At 45.8% G+C, this 19,941-nt stretch overlaps 1 long non-coding RNA gene and 1 pseudogene across 14 annotated transcripts in view; one reads left to right on the top strand and one right to left on the bottom strand.

Annotated features, from left to right (window-relative positions):
• Positions 1-19,941, top strand: part of LOC148647685 (uncharacterized) — a 663,201-nt gene that overhangs the window by 226,337 nt on the left and 416,923 nt on the right. The gene's annotated exons all lie outside the window — the stretch shown is intronic.
• On the bottom strand, positions 14,215-14,394 carry LOC148647697 (U2 spliceosomal RNA; annotated as a pseudogene).

Below are 19,941 nucleotides of genomic sequence, written 5' to 3'. Positions count from 1 at the left end.
AAGACAAGCTAACAAGACACTCTTGTTTAAGTTTTTTCGGCGTGTAGTGAATCTGCAGAGAAAATTTCCAGTGACATTTGGTTTTCTATATGTGTAATTGAAAAGCGACGATAATGCCCAAGAGAAAATAGGGAACTTCACTTGCTAATTTTGGGTTCAACCATAAAACCGTCGGTTCAAAACGTAACCCGTAGCCTTTTGTTAAGAATGGAAACTTGGGATGCACCATATGCAGAGATGCAAAGAGTCTTTTGCTGTCAGAAAAAGCACTTGGCATGCATTTATCTGAGGAGTGGATTCATGGAGATGTAAATAGCTCTTTGCAGAACTCAGAGACGCGCCGGTTCCCCCACTTCATGGGCAACAGGACGGACACCGAAGATAGCTGAGCCCAGACCGCTGTGGTCACTTTTGTAAATGTCGGAGTTTTACTCTGGTCTCCACGGTGGATGATTTCACTGACTTTGTGTGAACTCTCTCATTGGTGTTGAAGCCTTGGCCTGGAAAGTGTAGCCAGGGAGTCTAGCTGGATTGTAAGCAATCGTTACACCATTACACTATTCTGTGGTATCTAGGTCCGATTCAGAAGTCTTTTTTTCTTAACTATTGTAGGATGACCAGGGGAAGGGTCATCCAGGACAGGTATTTCAGGAACAACCTGCTCAATATACTTGACTTGACTCCACGGTGGATGATTTCACGGACTTTGTTTGAATTCTCTCATTCTTAGACCTCAGCAAGATGGCCACCAAGATAAAACTAAAGCTTTCTGTGCAGCAAGGTTTGATAGTCTATGCACCAGAAATACTGAAAATCTGATGATAGTCTGAAAAAAATATGAAAAGCATTTGTAATATTCTTTTGAAAAAAAAACCCGTTTCATGTCTTGTCTGCACTTGGGAGCCATCACTATTCAATATAAACCAAAATAATCTTTTTAATTGCATTTCTACAAATAAAAACTGATTTTGACAGCGATATTTTCATATCTTTTAAATACAGTTGATAGAAATTATGATTTAACAAATTTCACATCTTTCCATGGAACTCAAAATATTTTCAATTACATTTTAATACGTGTTTATGTATTATTCCCGAGTGAAATATTTGAATCAGTACCGGATATAAAACACATTAAAAACAAAAAATACCAAATTAAAGCTAATAACGATGTGTTAATATTGTTTTGAAGTGCTATCGTTATATATTTACTAAAACAGCAACATTCCAACAGTGTACAATTAAAAACCGTAATAGTTTAATCACATTGACCACGCAATTCCTAACACTAGTAGCAATAATATAGTTCAAGCCAGTATTTCGACAAAAAATAAACTTCAGTTTAATTCACTTAAAAATATATTTACTTTTAGTAAAGAAACCGAAAGTAGATTGCAAAATGCGTTCGTGTTGTTTGAAAGCTGCAGTATTTAAAGAAAAATGTTCGCTTTGAATGTTAATGCTTTTAAAACTTTTAAAATCCCGTTTAACTGTAGGTTGCTTTTTTTTTTAAAAAAAATGTGGTTTTGTGAAAGAACTGGAAAGACGAAAAATTTTCACTTAAAATATACTTTACTTTTAGTATCAGTTAAGCACCCGGAAGTCGATTACAAAATTTGTTTGAAAGCTGCAGTATTTAAAGAAAAATATTCGCTTGGGGTGTTAATGCTTTTAAAACGTTTAAAATCCCATTTAACTGTAGGTCGCGTTTTTTTTATGTGGTTTTGTGAAAGAACTGGGAAAAGAGACAACCGTCACATATTTAGAGAGAGACGCTTCTGAGGCGAGAAAAAACCTTCCACAAATAAACTGGGATCACTTCAGAAAAAAAACGTACGGAAATTCTCTAAATGACATGTAAAATTTGCCATATTGAAAAAAAAATGTTTTTTTAAACAAATAACTGGATGTGCCGTTAGAGTGACTTTAGTGGAGGAATTAAAAAAAAATTTCGGATTCAAACAGAATTCAGAATAAAAATGCAGATCTGTCTCCAAGTAACCCAATCATATATAAACAAACCTTAAATCGTGGGGAAAAAAATAATACGCTAAACGTGCTTGTGTCCTTTCTCCTAATCATCCCATGATATACTTGAATTTTAAAAGCTCTGGTCTGGAATCCATAATCCATTGCACATTATTGGAGAAGAATCTAATGAGACCCCAACTGATGTGGATGATTTTCATAATGACGACATACAGGTGTGTATATTCCAATCCTGAAATAACACAAGATCTTATGTGGGACAATAATATCATTGTCATCTAAATCTCCATCATAGTTCAGTTTGTGCTGCCAGCTACCAGTAATGCAGTATACCTTGTTAGGTGTTTTGTGTGGCTCCATCTGGACATTTCTATTATACTTGTCTTTTTAGTTTGGTCTATAGACTGTTCTCTGCATGCAAGGATATAAATGTCCGTCATGTCCCAACAGGAAAACTTGTTTGATGCCTCTTTCAATCCGGACAAAAAGATCTACACTGTGTCATATCTGACCATGGGTGCACTCCTAATACAGTATGATGGCATTTATCTTGAGACAAATTGTCAATAGCAGCTACAAAAGATCTACTTGAGCTGTTGAAGTATATTATGCCAGGATGTGTTCCAAAAACAAAATGGTTTCTAGACAAGCAGTTTTTTTATTTGAGTGACAAAGCCCAAGTGTCACGATTGTAGTCCCTCCCCCTTAAGGGCGCTCCGGCTCTTTCACTTCTGAGTTGATTTTGTGCACCTGCCCCCTGTTCCAGCCCACCTTAACAGCCAGACACTCACTCTGTTCCTGGCTCTGTGTTGGTTCCTGTCCAGGCGAGTCCGGGACCTGGAGCGCCTGGTCCCATTCCCCTCTTGTTCCCCCCAACCATCCACCGGATCCCGGTCCGGTTTTTAATCCCGTTTGTCTGAGTCTCAGATGGACCGCCCGGCTCTGGACATTTCGTCTTGGATTTCCCTTTGGACTCCCTTTAGGTCAGTGTGCCTTGGACTCACCCCCCAGAACACCCGCACACCATGGACACACCCCTGTTTTAATTCCTGACCCCTGCATGCTTTTTTCCCTGCGTTTTCCTCGCTGTTCCCGGATTGTGTCGTCTGCATAGGGTCCTGAAAGATGCTTCGTTACACCAAGACCATTACGTCATTGGACACTGCTCATATAACTGTCACTTACTAACACATCTCACCCAAAGTGTCAGAGACTGGAGCCTGCTGTGGGCCAATTCAGCATTTGCATACGAGGATGTAAATGGGAAACCGTTATATCTTTTCAGTGGAACCCAAGCTGTACCATCACAAATTTTTAAGTATTTTTTTGCTTTCCAAAAAGTGCTTATATTATGAGAGTCAGTCCTACAAACTGCAAATTGGGATGTTAAGTGTTTTTTCAAAGCTTTGACATGCCATGATTGTAATATTTGTGTGCGTCAGCAGTGAAACTCCATGTTGATTTGTGGAGGGCTGAGCAGGAATAACGGTTGCTCAGGGTGAATGTAGAAGGTAATGGGTTCGGAGTTACAGGTTAAATAATAAAGAGTTTGTTTGAGTGTCACATCGTGGGTTGTTAATTTCTACACTATATGTGTACGAGAAACAAGCCATGGTGTCAGAATAGATAGGATTCACGTTAGGACAAAAGATTTAAAATGAACGTTGTTGGAATTCCCGCACCACGAATGGATTGGGAGGAGAACAATCTTCCGGAGGCTTGGTGCAAATTCAAGCAGCATGTATAGCTGATGTTTTCGGGTCCACTCAAGAAGACAGGACAGGAAGAGCAATGCACTTATCTTCTCCTGTGGGTCGAAGAAAAGGGCAGAGACGTATACAACACATGGACACTCGACAAGGAGGAGCCAAAGGTACTCAAAACCTATTATGACCATTTTGAAGTACACGTTAAGCCTAAAACAAACGTTATATTTGCTCTATATAAATTTCACGAGAGAGTACAGGGAGCTAACGAACCGTCCAAACGATTTGTAACAGCTTCGGCTCCTTGTGAAAGACTGTAATTGCTCTGATAGCGATGAGATGGTAAGGGATCGCATTGTTTTCGGAATACATTCACAGCGAGTGAGAGAAAAGCTGTTGAATGTTGGTTCTGAATTGACGCTAGACAGGGCCATAGCCATAGATTTAGCGCAAACCCACCTGAGAACGATGGGCAGCAGCGAGAGCGCAGTACTTGCAATCGACAGGCGCCGAATCAGGCAGCTCGTGGAGTGCACCGTGTCAGGGCTGAGAAACCCGCCCGAGCAGGATACGCTAGACCGGAGTGGGGAGCAAAGTGCCAAAAAGAGTGTGGCTACTGTGGAAATAAGGCTCACGGCGATCAGGACGTTTGTCCGGCGAAAGGCAAGCAGTGCCTTAAATGTGGAAAATTTAACCACTTTGCAAAAGCGTGCCGCTCCAGACGAAGTGGACTCCGTGGCAGAGAATAAAACAAGCGGTGAATCCGAAAACGTTGAGCTGTACGAGTTTAGTGTCACACGAAAAACAGACCTCTGACATTGAACAGATTTTTGAAGACATTAAAATAAACGCACAAAAGGTTATAAGGTTTAAATTAGATACAGGTGCTCAAGTTAACGTCATTCCTCGGCATGAATATGACAAGTTTAAAAGTGATGTTGTGCTACAGCCCACATCTCGCTGACTGTCAGGGTATGGCGGCGAGCAACTTGCTGTAAAAGGTGCATGCACTCTGAAATGCAAGTACAAGGACAGAGAAATGCGTCTGGACTTTTATATTGTAGACACTCATGCACCTCCAATACTCTGACTTAAAACATGTTTAGACATGGACCTTATTAAACCGGTCTTATCTGTGACCACCCCTCCCACTGAGACAAAGCCAATCTTACAAGATTTTGCAGATGTCTTTACAGGAATTGGGCTTTTTGCAGGTGAATGCACTATCCACCTCAAAGGCGGTTCCTGTAGTATACACACCGCGACGCATACCTCTTGCACTGCGGAGCCATCTTAAGGAGGAGTTGCACAACATGGAGAAGTCCAACATTATTGCAAGAGTCACAGAGCCAACGGAATGGGTTAATGCACTTGTGGTGGTGGAGAAACCTCACACAGGTAAACTCCGAGTATGCCTTGATCCAAGGGATCTGAACAAGGCGATTAAACAAGATGTGATTGATGTTTTCGTACAAGTGATAGTTACATTTATACACATAAAACAATCCTAATCCTACAAATACATAAAGTCCTACCCAAGGACCCAAACACAGACCTCAGCCATGTGGAGATCTATTGTCAGGATCTTGGAATAGCAATATTGACCCAACTCCAATGATCATTTTTTGGCTGATAGATATGCCAACACCCGGAATGTATTGATACCATAGCCCCAGTAATGCTCCTCAGGCCCGACAAGCACACTGTTGGTCGTAGGAAGCATCAGACAGAAACGGTAACAACATCCTTCTTTCTGTTCACTCAGTCTCTGGTGCTGTGGGTCAGTGGAAGTGCGATGCATGGATCCAGCGATCTCATCCTGTCACTCAGATGGCACAATCAGTAGTTAGAGGCACTTGCTATGGTCCCTCCCAGCAGGATTGCAACGTCTGGCAGGGCATCTCTTCTTCACCTACACCCACTCGCCAGCTGTCCGGTCGTGTCTCCCCTCTGCTGGAGGTCCCCAAGCGTCCAGCACCTGTTCACGAGCCCTGTGCACCGCTTCAGTTAACAAACCTACAATACTGTAATAGAGAGTTAGTAAATTCAACAGTCCGTTAGCCAAACTTGGCCTCCAGGGAGATTCTTTGAGCCCATTTGAGATCATCACGGGCAGCCAGTCTCACAGTTCCGTTTGCTCCAGCCCGCAAACTGCACAGGACCGCAGGTAGAGTATCTACCCACGCTGTTCCTTCGGTTGATATTTCCTTAGTTTGTCTTTCAGACTGTGGGTGATGGGGACAATGTGACTTCCAACTTACCCCTAGTGAGGCAATTGCAGCCTGGCACACCTTCCCAGTGTAGTATGCCCCTAGATCAGTATCCAAGAGGCAAGGCAGTCCACACCACTGGATCATCTTTGTCATACACTTGGGTATCCACCTACCCACACCCCATCATCATATAACCCCATATTCTTTACACGTTTTCTTACCACTATTAAACATCTATTAAAGGCCTCAACCTGAATTCTCCCTTTTCCCCAATAGAGGTTTCACAGGGGTCTCAGACTCCTGCTCTCCCAGTGTCGCTTGCCTGGCATCTGCATCTGCACGGTTGTTACCTTGAGTTTCCGGAATTCTTTATTTATTGTGTTATTTACACATTACTGCAGCTACTTCAGTCGGCAGCTGCAAAACTACAAATCAGTTCAGAGACAAGCCCAGTATTCTTAACTGGAGTCCCTGCCGTGGTGAGAGAATCCTATTTCTCCATAGCCATCCAGAATTGTGGCCTACATGCAACAAATACATACATCATATACATATACAGTAACCCTTTAACGTCTTTCTTTTCACAATCTTCCATCAGGGCTCTAAACTGACTTGCTGCGCTGAGGCAGTGGAGGGGCATTTTCCGGTCGTTAGCACCTCGAATTCTGTTGTAACGGCTCAGCCTATTCTCTGTTCTCCCTCATGTATCAGAGAGAGGCCCATCAGTAAACAGTATTACATTTTCTTAAAATTTTCACGGTCCCCCACCTTTTGGCTACAGCATCTAATGGTATAATAGTGCCTACCTCCATGCTCCTGCGTCAGCACAGCTGCCCAGAACCCTTTGTCCACACTTACATACAAAGGAATGGTTGATCCATCTGAGGAAACCCCAGTCTCAGCACCTGTAAGAGAGCTTGTTTCAAATGATTACAGGTGGCTTTTGCTGCTGGAACCAAGGCAATCTTGTCCTTGTACTGCACTCCCCCCTTAAGCAGACCCCTTAAGTTGTGCTCGCCCCGTAAAACATTGCACCCAGGCCCTGTTAAAATTACACAATGCTAGACGCAAAAGGGCTTTATCATAACGGCTTCTATTAGACACTCTAAAGCTGAAGCAACTCAGACTTGTAGGTTTCCTCGTCAGGGGAAGCACTCAGAATACCATCTACATACTGAGTGATCACAGTCAGTTGAAGCCACGTGATACCCTGTTCTGGATAGTCATTCTTTGTAATGCATAATATTCCAACCCAACAGATCTGGGATAAAACCACCCATTAAAATCTGGTACTTGGCAAGTGCTGCCCCAATACTCCTGTGGCCTCCTGCCATCTTCCCATATACATTACTCTATAGCACACTGTTGAACAGAGGAGTGAAACAAGCATGACAGTAGTGCTCCAGTATCCCATAACAGAGAAACTGACACCCCATTTACAGTACATTTTAGGTTTAACTCCTTTTCTGCACTGGACTGGGACAGACTTAGGGAGGCTACAAGGGATTTACAGGATCTAATCATTAGGTAAACAGATCTTCTCACAAGACTGTTTATTCTCCCCAGTCTTGATTCTAAACCTACAGCGTTTCAGCATGTCTGGTTTCGAGACATTCGAATAAATCCAACTTGTTTCTATTACAACTAATTGTATATACATACAAAAACTGTTTATCTAACTCCTTTTACGTCCACCTGTACTGTACTTATACGTTTCAGACGCTCTTATATTTTCCAATCTCCTTAAGTTGATTTTCGTCAAGTCTCTTTAGTTACGTCTCTAGCCAGTCCAGCTGGCAAAACACACTACACACATACATGCCGGCACACAAATTAATAAAACACACATACACATCAAGAATATATTTTTCTCTTCGTACTACAATGTGCTGTATTCTTGTTTCACTTCTACATGAATCCTTTTAATTCCTGAAGTGCACTCCAGGTTCGCTGCATTCCTAATTTCGGATGCGGTACTTCTTTAGCCCACCGGTCAATATCTTGCGGTTTTGGATTTGACCGTATGAGGGAATCGGGGAAGGTAGGTGCGAGTGCGGACCCCCTCGATGGGGTGCGAGACAGAGTGACGCTATCATCAACAGCTCTAGCCCCCGCTACATCAAGTCCTTTCCCACTTCGGGTGAGAGTACAGGTCTGCGGCCGTCCTCCCTTTAAGAGGGGAGCCCCTGTTCCATCTCTATCACACTCGTACCAGGTGTCATCCCACTCAGACCCCCCGTCTCCATATGGTCACTGTGGGAATTGATCCCAATTATTTTCATTTCCTGCCTGTCTGTTCCCCTATGGGAGAGCAGGATATAATTTAGTTGACGGTTGTAACACATTAACTAGTGCAGTGCGACCAGAAACTAATTCCTCCTTTAGTTTCTGATTCTCCTGCACTGCCTTTTTTTCTGCTTTTGTTCATACTCTTTCGTAGTGAGTAAAGTATCTTTTCTTTCGGGTTTTTGTTTTTCCCGTAAACACACTTTTAAGAAGTCACATCCCAATTTCTTTTTTTTGTCTCATGTATCTGCCACCACTGGTGCCGGCCATGCACCAGCGTGGCAGCTACATGCTTGTGCTTTTGCCAATCAATACGCATATACTTTCTTTACAGGCATCTTCGCCCCAGACTCCCTCTGACAAACTCAGTTTTTCCCATATTTTTCTCCTTCTTTTCCGTCAACTTATACTTTTCCGATATATAAACGGACCCCTCCCCCACTTTCTCAAACCATCAGTTAGCACACATGTTTGGTCTTTTTAAGAGTTTACTTTTGTCGTGTGTGAGGTAACAGCTCATACAGTAGGGGGATGCTTTCACTTGAAAATCCTGTGCATTACTGCACTCATTCAGCTAAGGGTGTCTGTTACCTACAGATCTAAAGCCTCTCAGAGCCTTTAGAGAGGACTTACACCGCACTGTTCACAGGCAAGGAACGAGACCTCGAAAACCCCCTTCCTTGATCAGTAATTCACCATCCCCAGAACGCCAGCCTTGCTGCTTTTGCCCCAGGGTGGACTGAGCTCAATCAGGGCGATTCTTGGATCTCAGCATCCTTTAGATCCTGCTACTTAGTGCTTTGCTCTTTTATTATGAGGTGTGTTTATGTTAGTGTCGTGCGTGTGTATATGTATTCACAAACAAGGAAAACACCAAAAACATACACTTATATCTTCTACTTCTCTCCTGTTCCCTTTGAAACAAAAAACCACGCCAAGCCAATCCGTGCACAATCAAGGCGTAGCTAATCTCAGGACCCCGGGCGCAATTAAGGCCCACACCAATCCTGAGCCTCAGAACTCCAGGCGCAATTAAGGCCCACAACGATCCTGAGCCTCAGAACTCCGGGCGCAATTAAGGCCCACACCAGTCCTGAATTACGTGCATTTAATACACCACTCGGCTTCAGAACTCCGGGCGCAATTAAGGCCCACACCAGTCCTGAACTTCGCGGTAAAGGTCCAAAACCCGTTCAAAAACTCCACGTGCAATTAAGGCATACACCAGTTTCAAACGCTTGTACACAATACCGCGAATCACCGCCTGCCAGACCAAATTCTGGGCTTACAGCAAACTTCCCATTAAATACACCGGTGTCTTCCCCGGGCCAGAGGAATTCAGGACCTCGCGTTTACTCCGTCATCTCGGGCGATTCTTGCAGGGAGCAGAGATTTCCCAAGCGGTCAGAGAGTCGGGACTTTTTAAAAAAAAGAGGAGTCCTTACCTCTTAGTAATGTGAGCGCTGACCGTCTTCTCCTGCCGATGGGAAGTTCTGTCTTCTGGAGCATCCGCCGACTACGCCAAATTTGTTTTAGCAGAAAGAATAAGGTTCTTGATCCCGAGATGAAGTAAAACAGATGAGTTTATTGCATGCAAGGAACAATAAAGCCGAAGTATTGTTTGATGTGCCGGTACAAACTTTTAGGTTATATATCTATCTATAGTCCTTCCTTGCTGCTTCGGACGTCATTCGGTGTTATGGTAAGGGGGGGGTCATGGTATTTGGCCAGTTAAGAGACCCTGGCCAAATGGTCAGTTTAAGATTACGCCCCCAGGGGGTTCCTAGCTCGCATCTGGAATCCTTATCAGTTAACCCCCTTTCCTGCCATAAACCCCTGTTGCTTAGAAGTCTAATTTTCAGGCAGAACTGACTTAAGTTAACCCTTTTTACATCTTGTGTCTTACCTCAGACCACACAGGTTTGTTCCATCCCAATCACTGAGGGCAACACTCTTTTTAATCTGTTCACAATCACTTTAACACAAATCTTAGTCTGTACACAAGTGTTAAATCGCTAGCTCTCCCTTTCTTATAAAGCAATATTAAAATCCCCGTCCTCATGGTGTCCCCAAACAGCCCTTTTTAAAAACCTCCTTCAATAATAAAAGAAACAGGTCTTTCAAATCCTCCCAAAAGGTAAGATAAAACTCTGCCGGCAAACCATCTATCCCATTTTTCAAATCTTTCATAACCTCTTTTAATTCAATTAAAGTGAAGGGTGCTTCTATATCCGTCCTGTCTTTCTCTGTTAGTACTGATGTCACAGCCCCCAAAACTCTTTCGACAGCATCCTCCTCTATTTCTCTTTTAAAAAAAAGGTCTTGATAGAATTCTGATGCTGCCTCTAACATCCCAGCCTTGTCGGTCACTACTTGTCCCGACTGGTTCTGTAGTTCCTCCACCACCCTTCTGCTTTGCCTTTTCCGCATACGGCTAAACTGGAATGTAGAATGTTTCGGAAAACTGCAACTTCTCTATGTACAATTTAAAAAGGTAATGATGAGCCTTCCCTCATGATACCTTCTAAGTCTGTCTTTTTGCTCATTGATCTCTGCCAGATCAACCGGCAGCCCATCATTACAGTTCACGTACAGTCTATTTAATCCCTCCTGTAAAATCCTTCCCTCTTTCCGCTCCTTTCGCTGCCGATCTCTACAATACTTTCTGGTTTCTTCTTGGATCCACCTCTTAACAAGATCCCACCATTTCAAGATAAGAGTCTGCTCCCGTCTGGCATTAATCCGGGACAACAGCTTCTGTCTCTTAAAATCCTTATAGGCAGTCTCATTCAGAATTTCTGTGTTAAGGCGCCATACACCCTTCCCAAAATCAGATCTCCCACCTGTCACTACAACCTCCAACACATCGTGGTCAGAGTGCCAGACAGGTGTCGTCAGCACTCTCTCAATCCCCAAATCCCTGGAGGTGAAAATATAATCCAACCTTTTAGACGCCCCTTTTGCATTCCGCCACGTAGGACCTGCTTTCCCCACTTCAGCTTTCAACGCACTATCAACCAAACCATACTGCACGAGCAGGCTGCGGACATTTTTTACATCTGGGCTGTCTTTCTCCTGAAAATCAATGTTAAAGTCCCCTCCCATGATAATCTTATTTGTCAAATAAAAAGGTGCAAAATTAACATAAAAAGTACAACGTTGAGAAGCCACCGCCGGAGCATACACACATATGAACCTATAACTACACTCACTGTCACATCCACACACAGCAGTCTGCCCGGCACCCCAACCTCACCCTGTCCCACCACAAAGTCATGGGACCCAAAAAGGATCCCGACCCCCGAAGAATGTAACCCTCCCACACTCCACCTTGAAGCTCCCCTATCCCACTCCTTTGAAAAGTCCGCCACATCCCTCTCATTCTTCAGATGGACCTCCTGCAAAAAACACACAGTAAAATCCAAAGATTTTAAATAACCAAAAACCGCTGCTCTCTTAACCGGGCTCCTCAAACCTCTCACATTTATAGTGAGTTTTTTCAACATAAGGACTTATAAAACCTTCGAAAAAACCTGTCCCTTTACCCTGTGCCTTAGTGAAACTGAGAAGCGTACATACACTTCCCTCACAGTCTGTTCATCCCTTCCACAAACAAAAAACCCAAACAGTCCAAAAATAAAAATCTTGGAAAAGGCACACATCAAAGAAAAAAGCCCTCTGGGACAGGAAAACAGCACCCCTTCCCACCCACTCTCCCAAAACCCCCACAAAAGAAAGGAAAAATGCCATGATCACAAGTGAAACTTAAACCTTTTCATCCCATTTGCTCAAAACGTCCATCGCTGCAATGTAAGCATCCCGGACTAACTTCTTGAGGCCCACTCACTAACAATTTCGTAATCCTCCTCACATTCCCTTCATGTTCAAAACTCACCCCCGGGAACACTCTTGGTATATTTTTCAACCCCCCAGCCCGACTTGGTAACCGCACATTACCATTTACCCACTCACACCTCCTTAAGAAGCCAGGCGAGGCCTCCAACTCCTTCATAAACTTTCCATCCTTCTTAAATACTCCCTCAGCAAACGCCGCTTTCGCCTTCCCCGCGTTTCCTCTCCACTGCCGCTTGATATCAGAAAAAAGGCACTTCTGGGACCCAATTTCTGTGTGAGTTTTCCCATTGACTTGGAAACGTTCACTTCAGAGCCTGCAGTCACACACTTATACTGAATGCCTTTCTGGTGGATCTCCTGATCTGCAAAACCAGGAGGCCATTGTACTTTTTTTGCTCCTCTCATCCCACTTACAGAGCTCAACGAAATCCCTGGGGAGCTCAGAGTCAAGCCAAAGACCCTCCTCTCTCTCTCTCTCTCCCCTTCTTCAGCTCTACCAGAGCCCCCACACCTTTGGTGGATACTAGGATACTTTTGCTTTCTCTGTGCTCTGTTTCTGGGATACAAAAGGCCCCAGAGGACCCCACAGAGCCGCCTGACCTTCACAGGCTCTTGCTCCGGTGCCTTCCGCTTCATGGTCCGCTTTGATGTGGACGGACCTTCATCCTCATCTTCCTCCACATGCTCTCCCCAACTGAGGTCCTGGGCACAGCGCGCCGCCTGCCCCACCTCCGCCATCGCCGCTTTCAAAAAGCCCAGTCCAGGCGTCTCCGAGCTCTCAAAAAGCTCATCACTCTCCATCTGATAGACGTCCTCCACTGCAATTTGCATATGCAAAGATGGCCCCGCCCCTTCGCCTGCAACTCCCTGTACATCCCCTTCAAGCGGTTCCCAGGCCTTCCCCTTCTCCTTGCCTTCCGCAAAAGGGGTTGTGCTCTGCGCTCTCTTGAAAACCGTCTTTCGCAGACTTTTCTCCTTTTCGAGCCTTTTCTTCCGCTGGTCTTTCACAAACAGCACTGCTTCTACTGCCAGAAGCCTCAGCTGCGTCCATTAGCCTCTGCTCGTTACGAGCTGCACCTGGCCAGGCCTCTCCTGATCCATGCACCACCTCTGAAAAACTTCTCTCTCAAAGGGCAGTCCCTGAAAACATGCCCCTCACCTCCACACAAGTTACACTTCATTTCTTCAGTACATTCCGATGTAAAATGTCCCACTCCTTCGCACCGTCTGCAAACGCGCTCTCTACAGTCCACCATATTATGGCCTTCTTTCCTACACCGCCTGCACACCAAAGGCTGTCCGTAGCAATACAAGTAGCCTCGGTTAGGCCCAATTTCAAAAGTAGCAGGTGGGTGCAATAGGCCATCAGGGGCTGAACCGTTGGCCCGAAAGCGCACTTTAAAGCGTCTCTTTCCAGTCCAGAAACCCTTTTTATCTAGAATCTTCACCCCTAATCCCTGAATGTCTACAAAACGTTTCAAAAAACAAACAATGTCCTCCTCAGGCACATAAGGGTTGAACATCACCACCGTCAGAGTCTTTAGCTCTCTAGCAAAAAGGGGTTCAACATAATAGGCCACAAAGGGCTTTTCCTCCTTTTTACGATTAACAATGTCCCAAACACCTCGCACTAGGCCCTCTGAAACAAGTGAAACATCCAAACACTTCTTACCCGGGAAGTCCTGCAAACAAAACGTCCTCGGGTTCCAGATGCAGAGCCTTGCTGAGCACGTCCTCCTCAAACTCGTCCCTCGACGCCAGTTCTGTCCGTTCTCCATCCGCTCGCAGCACGAAGCGCACGGCGTATCTCACTCGCCCCTCTCTGGATGCAGCTCCTCTCTCCATTTTGATAGAAAAATGGCCGGAAAATTCCGCCACGTAGAAAAAATTGAGTAGGCCCCGAAAAAATTTCCGATCCTTCTTCCTCCCCCCTCTGGCCAAGAAACAAGCTGCGGTCAGGCCACACACTTGAAAAGGCAGAGAAGCGATGCCTGACGCCGGCCTTGGGCAGTCTCGCGGGTGTCCGGCTGCCGGAGATGGAGACGGGGAGGGGGAGAGAGAGAGAGACAGACACACAGATGGACGAGAGATGAGACCGGAGAAGAAGGAGCTCCAGTCCACCTCGCTTGCTTGCTAGCTACGTCTGTCTTTTCACCACTGAGAGAAGGTGGTGCACCGCTCCTGGAGGCGCTGCAATACCGGGCCAATGCGTGGAGAGGACGGAGCAAGCTCCTGATCCAGCTCCCTGTTCCAAAAATCCGTTTAATATGTGGTCCCCCGATGGGGGACGTATCAGATATTAAACTGATAAGAACAGATTTTTTTATTACAAAATATAAATCAATACAAGGCAAAAATCAAACACTCTCCAAATACATTGAAAAAACACAATCAATAACCCGAAATTCACAATACAAAACATTAGCAATTCAAAATAAGGCCTTCCCACCCTCACCAAAGATTCAACCAAACACTCTTTTCTTTTAACATATTGCAACCCATACAACAAAAAACAGAAGTTAAAGATCAACAAGACCTTTCCATTTCTCTCTCGCGGCGTGGAAACCCCATCTACGTGTATCACCCAACATCTTTTGACGTAATGAGGCAATTAGTCTTCCATAAACACCCTTAGCAGTAGGCTGCACACCAGTCTTACACAGTCCTTGCCTCGTTTTTCATAAACAGAACTTACACATACTGATAATATACCATAGTAGGAAAAGATTACCAGTGTTAAGATTTTTGTGCTTAAAACCCAGGAGCACCATATTACAATCCAAAACAAAACCAGAGGTAATTGTCAAATAAACATAAAACCCATACAGACTTAGCAAGGTTACAGTCCCAAAAGATGTGTCGAATGGTTTCCTCTTTCCCACAGTTTGCCACAGGACACGCCGCAGATCGAGCCAACCGATGACTGTGGAGCACAGACCGGACAGGAAGTCTTCCCCAGACGCACAGCCAGTTCAGGTCAGCCAGCCGGTTCTCCAGGCCCTTGGGCTGGATGCCCAGCCAGACGTCCGCACTAACCCTGCACACTGCAGGACTAGTGAACCCTTTTTCAATGACAGTGCTATACAGCTGCTTGTGACTGATTGCAACAGCACCATCCTTACCTTCAGGATGCAGCTTAACCCAATGGGCTGCATGTCTGTAATGCCAAGGCAGGTTTTCACCTCGTGGTACAGAATTATCCCAGGACACCAAATGCCTCATTGTAAAAGAAAACCAAAAACGCACAAAATACTGACTGTCATGTGCTATAGGACTGGAAATAGCTAAGACAAGTTGAGATACAAATAAGCAGTCGAGCTTGAGGGGAATATGAGGAACCCCTCTCCCCCCCGCATCAACTCCGATACATGTCAAGCCGTTTTATATATTCATATCTCCCTCCCCACATGAAGGAAAAAACCTCCCTAACAAAATCTCTTCTCAATCTTGCAGGTAATAGGTAAACATAAGCAAGGTACAATAAGAGGCAGAATGTCTATTTTTAACACCAAGACTTTCCCTAGGAAGGAAAGTCGCCGCAGTTTCCATAAGCCCAGTTGTTGACGTACCGAACTCAGATTTTTAACCCAGTTCGTGCTGGCAGGCATCCTGGCTTCAAATAGGACACCTAGGATCTTCAAAGGTCCATCACATACCACCAAGCCACAGGAATTTTTATCCTGCACCCTCCATGCCCCGAAAAATTTAACAGAGGACTTCTCTTTATCTTAGACCCAAAAACCTGGGAGAAAGAATCGACAACCTCCAAGGCGGCAGCTAGGCTGTAAGTGCTGCTAAGAAAAAGAGTGATATCATCAGCATATAACAAGACTTTCAAATATCTACCACCGCTCCCGGGGATGAGAATCCCATCTATCCTTGGGTCACCTCTGAATGCAGCTGCAAGGGGCTCAATGTAGAGGACATACAGTAAGGGAGATCGGGGGCAGCCTTGCCGCACCCCTGCTTCCTGCTTCACACCCTTCCCTAAGTACCCATTCACACAAGCCCTGCTCTGTACCTTAAAATTTAACAAACGAATAAGAGATGAGCATGGGGTCAAACCCAAAACTTGATAACACAGAAAAGTGGTGGTCAACCCGGTCGAACGCTTTTTCTTGGTCTAACCCTACGACCAGCAGGGGGATTCCCCTATCTTCTGACCACGCTATTGCATCCCTCACCAATTGCAATTTTTTCATAATTTTCCATAAGCATTTGCTAAATTGGCTGAATCCCCTTTCTTGTACAGGAGCACCAACACTCCCGTCCTCATTGACTCACTCAGCTCACCCGAACAAAAGGCCTCATGATAAACATCCAACAAAGCTGGACCTAAAAGGTCCCAAAAGGTAACAAAATTCTTTAGACAAGCCATCAATACCTGGCACTTTCCCCCACTTTTCATACCTTTAAGGGCTACCTCCATCTCTGATAAAGAGACTGGACCAGCCAAGTCTCCAGCCTCTGGTACCTTGGGAAGACTACTACAGAAGTCTGAAGGTGCCGACCTCGTCTCACGCTTCTGAAACAGCGGAGTATAAAAAGACTCAACCGTGTCAATTAAACCTTGGGGTGATCTCACCAGCTTCCCATCGGCCGCATATAACTCAGAGATTGCCCTCTTTTTCTGCTGCTGCTGCTTCACCTGGCTAAAGAAATAAGTAGAACATGTCTCCGTCTCTTCTCTATACCTATCTTGGAGACGGATCAGGTACTTCCTCGCTTCTTCAATGTAAAAATCTTTCAGCCTGGCTCTTGCCTGAGCCGCCTCTGCTACATCAAAATCCTTCCCCTTATTAAACTGAACATAATACTCTTCTAAGTTACGTTGCAGTCTGCGATGCTCTCTTCCTCAGACTGCTTTTATGTTTACAATAAGCTATGGTGAAGGTTTTGATCTTTACCTTGAGGTCATCCCACCATGCTCTCAGACTCGGATAGAGTGGTTTCAGATCAAACCAACTTTGGATCAGGGCTCTTACAGCAGAGCAAAACTTAGCCTCTGCCAGTATGGACACATTTAGTTTCCAGTACCCAGGCCCGAAGGAGGGGTTACCATCATTTACCTTTACCCGAAGCATGTCATGATCAGTAAGGAAAGAGGGGACAATACCTGCATCTACCACAGCTAGAGAGCTCTCCAAAAACAATCCAGCCATCTCGCACACCCTCGGCTATTCCTCCATGTTGCCCCAGAAACCCTGGGAAAAAGGGATCTGAAGCCATCTGCTAAACAAGTGCTGCACCAAATCCCGCAAGGCGGTGGCACCGAAATCAGTGTCAGCATCCACGTCAACATTACAAAACAGTTAGTAATACACAAAGGTTCGAGAGAGGCAAAGAAATCTTTCCTCTTTAATCTCTGTGAGGGAGCATAAATACATATGAACCTATATTTCTTGTCATACCTATCAGCATCTAGCACCAACACCCTCCCCGGTATCCCAACAAAGCTATTCACCACACACAGGCTGTTATCATTTAGTAAGATACCCACCCCTGCAGAGTGCGCACTCCCAATTCCCCATACTGACTGACCACAATGCCAGTCACTGGAAAACTTTAGAGTCCACACTGTCCCGCACAGGAGCTTCCTGTAGGAGAAAAACTGAACACCGAAGGCTGCGTAAAGATTGAAAGATTGCCAATCTCTTAACGCGGTTTCTCAAGCCCCTGACATTCACCGTGCAGACGGTGAGAGTCATGTGTACATGTTAGTGTTGTCAACACCCGGGGATCCTGCAAAAGGCACCTCATTCTGAAGCTTGTCCATTAAGAAGTCCGAGCTGTAATAGTCAGGACTCTGCAATGGTGAGAAGAGGGAGTCCGGCAGCAGTCCTGGAGACAGCACCTGGCCTCCACTGCACTCTGACCACTGGTAGCTGGTGCCAGGAGGAGTGTCAGCATCAGACCCATCAGGCCCTCCCTGCTCAGTTTCCATTTCGAGAGCGATACCAGCTCTTAGATTCATTATCCGCCGAAAGATTACCTCCTGCTCCTGACTCTTCTTGCTGCCCTCTTCCCTTTCTCCTCCTCCTTTTTCTTTCTCTTTCTAGACTCCAGCTGCTCGCCCCCACTGCCCTCAGTGGGAGCCTGGTCTGCAGCAGAGTCTGTGAGAACCGGCCTCTTACCTTGCACTTGGCCCCGAGGTTCATCAGCCACAGGCCTGGAGGCAACCGGGAGATCCTCTCCCACGCCTCCAGATGGCGCCGGACTGACATCCTCAGATCTCCCAGGCTCCTGCAATGAAGTCCCTTCATCTGCCGTGCCGGTCGCCTCTTTGACAACCTCCTCCATGGCCTCAGAAGTGCCCTCCTCCTCCCCATCAACAATTATGTTTCCATAGTTAGTCTTCATTGCCTGGACTGTCAAAGGTCCGGGTGTAACAGTTCTTCCACACATGGCCCTCTTCGCCACAAAAAGTGCACATAACCCCTTTTTTGCAGTCTCTCATTAAATGCCCGAGTTCATTGCAGTTACAGCATCTTACCTGCAAACATGAGTCCGCTGTATGGCCAGGCTCTTAACACCTTCCGCAGGTTTGGGGCTGGCCCGCGTAAAAGAGGTAGCCCCGATCAGACCCAAGGGCAAAAGACGCAGGAGGGTGCTTGAAGCCATCCAAGGAGGTGGGATCAGGCCGAAGAATCACGGCGAACTGCCTTCGACCTGTCCACACTCCCAACCTGTCCACAACCCTGTTTCATTCAGAAACAACGTCCACATAGCGGCTCAGAAACAAAAAAATGTCATCATTCCTCACAAAAGGGTTATAAACGTGCACCGTGATCACCCGACGTGCTTTAGCCCAGATACCTTCAATGTCTGAATGCATGAGGGGAACAACTTTCTCCCTCTCTGCAACGCCGTAAAACTGAAAAATAAAAGGCTTCCTCTGTAAAAGTAACATCCACCGACTTAGAAGCAGTATATCCTTGAACACAAAGTAAGTCCTTAACTGAAAGATCAAGTCCCATGCACAAAACTGACTCGATGAAAGAAATCCTATCAGGAAACTCCAAATTCAAATCCTCCCTCAGCTTAAACCTAATCGTATTCGGCAGCCTGGTCAAATTGGCTGGCTGAGTAGACCTCCAAAAATAGTCCATCCTGACGCCGAAAAAATAAGGAAAACACTCCCGAAGGAGGCTCCTCACCGCCCGACGTCTTCCTTCTCGGCAGCCCTGGCTTCACCCCCCAGGCTTCACTTGGAGCGATTCCACCATTGGCGGTTTCTTTGTCTTCAGCTCTTCCTTCTCTTCGTCACTAGCCTGACCCCTTGAACTAAGATCTTGGAACTGCGGTCATGCCACTTGAACCTTGATCTTGGCCAAAAGGCCGAGAAGCGATGCCCGACACCGACCTTGGGCGGGCGCGCGGGTGTCCGGCTGGCGCACAGTGGCGCAGGCCGACGCCTCGGGAGCCCGGTCCGCACGCGGCTGCCGGCCACCCGGACTCCGCTCTCCCCCTCTCGTGCCTGCGTGCTTGCTGGCCTGCCTGCCAGTCCCGGGCGGGGGCCCTGCTCTTGGATCTCCTGTCAACGGCCCGACAACAACCGCAGCCGCAGGGGGGCGCCCTGATCCTGATCCGGCTGCCTGTTCAGTTTTTTTTTCTTACACAATATACTTTATTCCGAAAAAAACATCTCAATAGTAAACATCTCCCTCATTAACACTCCATGTAGTAAAAACAGCGGAACGGCAGCGATTGTCCGTTAACAATCATTGCAAGTGTGGGCGGATTTGCGCTATTATGAGAGTCCCTCCAAACCCTACCACTTGCTGTTAACCATTAATCCCTGTACAGGGTCCATAGTCCTTTCCAGCGCTCCTTTGCCATGGGGAAACCACATTTGGCAACGTTGTCCTTCATCCTCCTCCTGAGGTCCGCCA

This window comes from Lepisosteus platostomus, chromosome 15 (assembly GCF_059453375.1).
Source record: "Lepisosteus platostomus isolate fLepPlt1 chromosome 15, fLepPlt1.hap1, whole genome shotgun sequence".
NCBI lineage: Eukaryota > Metazoa > Chordata > Actinopteri > Semionotiformes > Lepisosteidae > Lepisosteus > Lepisosteus platostomus.
This window is presented reverse-complemented; position numbering and strand designations above follow the sequence as displayed.